At 32.8% G+C, this 5,112-nt stretch overlaps 1 non-coding gene and 1 pseudogene across 1 annotated transcript; both read left to right on the forward strand.

Moving 5' to 3' along the window:
* On the forward strand, positions 1–1,938 carry LOC148772304 (uncharacterized; annotated as a pseudogene).
* A 2,750-nt stretch (positions 1,939–4,688) lies between these two features.
* Positions 4,689–4,760, forward strand: TRNAM-CAU (transfer RNA methionine (anticodon CAU)). Its single transcript has one exon. It is a non-coding gene; the product is annotated as a tRNA-Met (tRNA).
* Positions 4,761–5,112: the final 352 nt, after the last annotated feature.

Here is a 5,112-nt window from a genome sequence, read left to right on the forward strand (position 1 = left end):
ATGGAAAGACCACAATCAAAAATTGGTTTGTTCGTCACCTACAAAATCCATAGCTTATCCTACAAAATAAACACAATCTCCCGCCAAAACGCGACTGTTTTGCTCTCATCAATCATCACTCCCTTCATCCCTTCTCTATTCAATCCCCCGCTCACCTCCGCATTCTGAATCGAAATTTCTACTCATCTCATTCGTTTCAATATGTCCTAATTGCAACTGCATTTTCTCATTATTTGCTTCTTAAATGTGGTTTATTAGAACCGAAGGAATGGCTCAAAGAGCAAGAGAAGAAGACCTCCAAATTTCTCTTAGCTTTGGTTGATGGCTCCCACAGCATACTTCAATCTGCCTGTCTCATACTAAGTAACTTTTTTCACTTTTTTTCTTTTGATTATTTTGACAATAGTTATTCCTTCAGAAGTTAGTACTTAATTTATATTTAATACAACAGATATATCTAATAATGTGAATATAGTGTGAATATGAATGTAAATGCAATTTTCTTTTGTGACGTAGTGAAGAAAAGTGAGACCGAGTTTGGCGAATATAACTTGGATGAAGTTAAAAAGTTGTTAGATTCCTAATTAACTATTACGAATTGTAGATTCAATCATATTGAACTCCGATTTAGCTAGGATCAACTAATTAATCTTATTTCACCAAATTAAGGAATTCTCTCCTCAAGAACTGTGACCCTCAATGGTTCAAGTGTAAGCTAGATGTCGGCCCACAACTCTTTGTGATTCGAAAAACTATTTATTCGATCACTTACTCGTCCCAATTGTCCCTATTAATATTAAAACATATTTTAATCTTCATCGCCAATCATATGAGTTAATGCCCAGTGAATCATGATTGACGTCTAGCAACTACGTGTCATGATTCCCTAGATACAAATTAAGTGTCAATAAGTTCTATATGTACACATACTAATGTGAATATAGTGTGAATATGAATGTAAATGCAATTTTCGTTCGTGACGTAGTGAAGAAAAGTGAGACGGAGTTTGGCGAATATAACTTGGGTTAAGTTCAAAAGTTGTTGGATGGTGCCGCTAGAGACTGTATTCTCTGGATAGGAATTGTTACGTAGAGTTCCAAGCCCACTGGAGCTGAGGTAATCATATTATTAGCTAATATAAAAACGATGATATTGCATTCTACAATTATTTATAAGCTATATATTTTGGTTATCTGGCATTATATTATGTCTGTAAAGTTTTTGTAGGACATATCACAATTTAAATATTGTACCTTGTATCATTAAGCAGAGGGTTAATTCAACTGAACTTCGAGAAAGTTCTCGTTTTCCTCAGACAATCTAACATCTGTATACTCTTTAGTCTGTTATGTTTGAATCAATTTGATCTTAGTTATAATAACACCAAGGGTATATTATTCTATGTCTGATATGTTAAAATGTAAAATATGGAGAATTTGAGATGTCGTTAGAATTTGAATCACAAAATTGTACAGCTTCTTATGTATTGTCGAATCTCTAGCTACTAGTAAAGCAACTTAGTCGAGAAAAAGCGGATGAATAAAAGACAATGGAGAAAGTCTAAACTTATTCATCAACTGGATTGTTTCCCCATTGAATTAGTTTTGTCATCTGACTTTTGGTATACACATTTCATTTGGTTATAAAAAATGCATCCTCTTTGTTGGTAATAAAGATCCAATCAAGTTAGAAGCTGAAGTCAAGCTCGATGATCTCATAAAGTACTTTCGAGCTTGTTGTTGCTATTAGATACTTTAAATAATAGGGAGAGATGGGAGATGCATGAAGAGAGAATGGTTTTAGCAAATCCATTGGCTAATCTATTTAATTTCGAATTGCAAATCATTTTCTTCTCTCAACGGCATGGTAAGGGAAAGAGTTATCCAACTTACTTTATACAGGTTAAAAGTAACTAATAGGATAATGTATGTATATTAAGTCTACCCGAGTAGCTTTCTAATTCAAATAACTAACGAAGTATTTTTTTTTTGTATGTTCATATGCTATTTGGACTCTCGGTTCGATTCTCTTGCCGTATGTGGTGTTGGCAAAGATTGTAGATGCAGTTAATGATACAATATCTTCATTGAACAACATGGAGAAATGAACAACTTGGAGCTGGGAATCAAGGATTGTCTCCAAAACTTGATCACTATAATTCCGGCATAAAGGTTTTGACCACAACCTTTTTGGAGATGTAAACAAATGAGTTGTAAGAAGATGTCATTTTCGTAATTAATTTTACCAACGTTGCCGATTACCAATTTTGTTCATTGTTTCGAGAGATGGGAGATCAAACACAATATGAGTAGTTTGGACATAAATGGTAGTACATGGCATTAATTCTCTAAGGTAAAAATCATTGGTCATGTAATGATATATGTACTCTGAAAGAATATTTACAACATTAAAATACCAAGTTAAGGTATCTAATGTTTTGCCCCTCATATTTGATCTTGTGATGGAATTATAAACTTTATTATCATGTTGTTGCACGGAAGAATACCTAACGCCTATAAGATGTAAAAAAAAAAACCTAGCAGTTTGATATGTATATAGCATTTTGATTGGGCAAACCAGAAGCCTGCAACAAATACAACCACGCACAAGGTGTCCCATCATCCGGGAGAATCTGTACCGTTCGAGGCAAGTTCTTCGGCTTATTGAACAAATTCATCGGATCTTCTAATAACCCAAAATGTGCACCAAGATATCCAATCTGCGAAAGAGTAACAATTGGTCTGGCCAATCATAATAGAATCGAAAAGTTGAGCTCGATAATGTGATGGCTTGTTTATGAAGTTAGCCAAGAGCATTGTTTTGGTGAGGTTGCATTTCTCTACAATCATGTTGAGTATTTTAGATACGTGCGTGTGGAAGAGATAGTAGAGTATTCCTTTCAATATCCAGACTGTGCTATTTTGGGCTCGAATCCTAATGTTTTGAGCTTTGAGCCAATCGCTTATTGAGTCCTGATCAAGCATAAATCATATCTTTAAGCCAAAAGAAAAAACGAACTAATAATAATAGTTAATGAATTGTTCATAAAAAATTTATACTTAGTAAACCGATTATAGAAGTAACTGGTAGTGCCATGGCTATGCTCAGCTAGACAAATTTTGTCTATTCGGATTTTCAAATTCTCAGGCCCGGTGAATGTAAAATTTGTTTTCACCTTCGTTGATGAACACATGGCCTTCTGGAGTTAGATGTTGGAAAATTCAACACGAACAAGACTTAATTTGAAGTAAATAAAATCTATAGAGCAAGTGAAAAATCCACAATAACTGAGAAAAGGAAGAGATACATGTATTATGTACGAAAGGATCAGGCGCATTGTCGTCGTCTAATCCAACGACTATTTTTGTTCTCCCTTTTATGTATGAGTTACTGGTTGCCCCAAGTGCCCATCAATTTTCTTAATTATTCTTTACATTATTGAAAATTGATTGTATTGTTTTGCTTATAATTTTGTCAACAGTTTTATAATTCTCCATTTGCAGTAACTATTTTATTCATCAAATATCTAGTAATAATTGTGTTAAGTTATTGATGTATATTAAATGACTCCAAAAAATATATAACTCAAATGACAAATTTTATGTAAAGTTATTCGTGAAGTATAACCAGTGTTCTAAATAGCGGTCGTGGCAGTCGATATATCGGCCGCCATATCGGTATCGGTTATACACCTTTACGATTTTGTTGAGGCGGTTTGGAATATCGGTTTTTTACGGCGAGGCGGTTTGCGGCGGTTTTTTGGCGGGTCAAACCGATATATCGGGTAACAAATCGGTTTTTTTTTTTTTATTTAAATTAAAATGGAAATATGTTTTGATTTTTTGTTTTTCTCCAATTTTTTCAACTTCCAAAACCAAACCAAGTATTACCCCGCAATTTATGCTTTGTTGTGTTTATATTAATTGTTGATGCGAAAGACTTGCGTAGTATTTGTATTTCGTAAGAATCTTTTATTATATTATGATCTTATTATTTTTAAATTTTTGTTATTTATTGAGTAATTAGAATTATATAATAACATATGAATGATAGGATAGAATTATGTTTAAATATTCTTTTATATATATTTTGAGTATTTACAAATATTTTTTTAGAAATATATTACACTAAATTTAAAAACCGATATATTTCTGATTTATCTCCGATAAATCACCGCCGCGCCGATTTATCGTGTGGCGGTCCCAAACCGCCACGTACTCGATAACCGCCTTTTAGAACCTTGAGTATAACATATCCTCGTAGCATCCAGCACGGTCAATCTGTTTGGCCATGAAAAAGTTCTCATTCTGAATGTATGCCGTATTCGTATTCATTTCTAGGGTTTATATTGTTTCTAAAGAAAACGAGATTGGGAGAAAGTACGACGGGAGCGTTTTCTTGAGTGTCAAAAAAAATTTAATTGGTAAAAACAATACCATATTGGAGGGGGTGGAATTGGTGGTCCGGTCTCCTTGGGTAGGGTTGAGATACATCCTAGGCTACGATGTGTTTCTCACGCGGCTTATTTTTCTGTTTTTGTTCAGTTTTATCTTTTATTTTTCTATTTTTTGCACTTTAACAGTTATATGGTCTGGTTCATGCAATTCTAATTTCATAATTTATTGAAAAGGACATTGTCTTAAGATAATTTAATTATAGTTAACTATAGAACAATAATTATTCAAAGCATCAGAGTGGCGCAGCGGAAGCGTGGTGGGCCCATAACCCACAGGTCCCAGGATCGAAACCTGGCTCTGATAATTAGTTGTGGCTTTTTTTTTATTCTATTTCTCAAAATTAATTTATTTTTTGTTTTTGAATAAAAAATATTTTAATATGGGTTGATAGATTTTTATTACAATTTATATTGTCATTTATTTAAATTTTATTTTCTTTTCTTTTTAAATGCGACCTTGTGCAGTGAACATGTATGATCACTAGTTTATATAATGAGTAATATCTTGATATAACTCGTTTAATTTAATAAATATTTTAATAAATAAATTCTAATATTACTTCATAGATTTTAATTATAGTTTCAGGATCTAAAGAAAATGGCACTGTCTCGAGAGAATTTAATTATATTTCATAATTAGTTGTGCCTTCTTTTTT

Source organism: Erythranthe guttata, chromosome 2 (genome assembly GCF_056151865.1).
Source record: "Erythranthe guttata isolate IM_541 chromosome 2, IM_541, whole genome shotgun sequence".
NCBI lineage: Eukaryota > Viridiplantae > Streptophyta > Magnoliopsida > Lamiales > Phrymaceae > Erythranthe > Erythranthe guttata.